Source organism: Chaetura pelagica, unplaced genomic scaffold (genome assembly GCF_000747805.2).
Source record: "Chaetura pelagica isolate M959 unplaced genomic scaffold, ChaPel_1.0 scaffold470, whole genome shotgun sequence".
In the NCBI taxonomy this organism is placed as follows: Eukaryota; Metazoa; Chordata; class Aves; order Apodiformes; family Apodidae; genus Chaetura; species Chaetura pelagica.
In genome coordinates, this window is record NW_009951911.1 from 23205 (window position 1) to 24427 (window position 1223).

Consider the following 1223-nt stretch of genomic DNA (forward strand, 5'->3'; position numbering starts at 1 on the left):
CAGTGTTACCCTGTGCACAGCACTTTGTACCCATTTGGTATCAAGAGTCATGGGATGGGTTGGAAAGGACCTTAAAGATCATCATTGGTTCAACTGAAAAGCTTTTTCCTGAAGTATCCTGGATCTTGGAAGTTCTCTCAATCAAAAGACAAGGCCACAATTGCTGCCTCCAACCACATTCCTGCCTCCAACCACACAGGATCCCAGTTCTGTCACAGGGGGACACACAGTGTCCCGTGTTTCCAACCAGGAGCAAAAGCTTTGCCAGAGGAAAAGCACCTTCCTCCAGCAAACACCTCCAACACCAGGGACAGGAGCTTTAACCTGGGCTTCAAAACTGCTGCCAAGCCCTGGAGACTTGGAACTCCTCCCCACTGACCTGACCTCCTGCACGAGGTGAGCAGTGACCTTCAACCACCACAGGCACTGCTGGGGATTGGGAAGCAAAAAATACCCAAGGTTTTGTTTCTTTCATCTTCTGTGAAAATCTTCACAGAATCATGGGATGGTTTGGGTTGGAAGGGACCTTCAAGATCATCTAGATCCAAGTTTTGCCACGGGCAGGGACACCTCCCACCAGCCCAGGCTGCTCCAAGCCCCATCCAACCTGCCCTTCAACACCCCCAGGGATGGGGCAGCCACAGCTTCCCTGGGCAACCTGGGCCAGGCTCTCACCACCCTCACACCAAAGAATTCCCTCCTCATCTCCAACCTCAATCTCCCTTTTCTTTCCCACTTCTCTTCCCCTCTCTTTATTGTTAGATGTTAAGCTTTTCATCTGGAATAGTGGGAGGTGTCTCTGCCCATGCAGGGGTGGGTCTAGATCATCTTTGAGGTCCATTCCAACCCATTCAGTGATTCTGTGGTTCCATGACTAGCAGAGCTCTGACTACACCAGATTCCAGAGTTCTCAGTGATGTGAGCGAGCAAACAGCAGCAAGAAAATCCAGTGTTTTCACCCCAGAATAAGAGCAGCTCTTGATTGTGTCTGTACTGGCTGCTCCTCCAGGGGCCACCAGCAACAGGGACTGGAGCCACGTGTGGGGACCCGTGGGCCTTGCTCTGCAGCTCGATGCTGTGCCAGCCTGGACAGTGTGGTGGGTTTGGCACAGAGGAGTTCCCAGCAGCTCCAATATCCACAGAGGCTCCATCAGGCTCTGTGTTTATCAGGATCTCCATCTCCATAGCAACTGAGCACCTGGGAGGTATTCGTGGCTATTTCT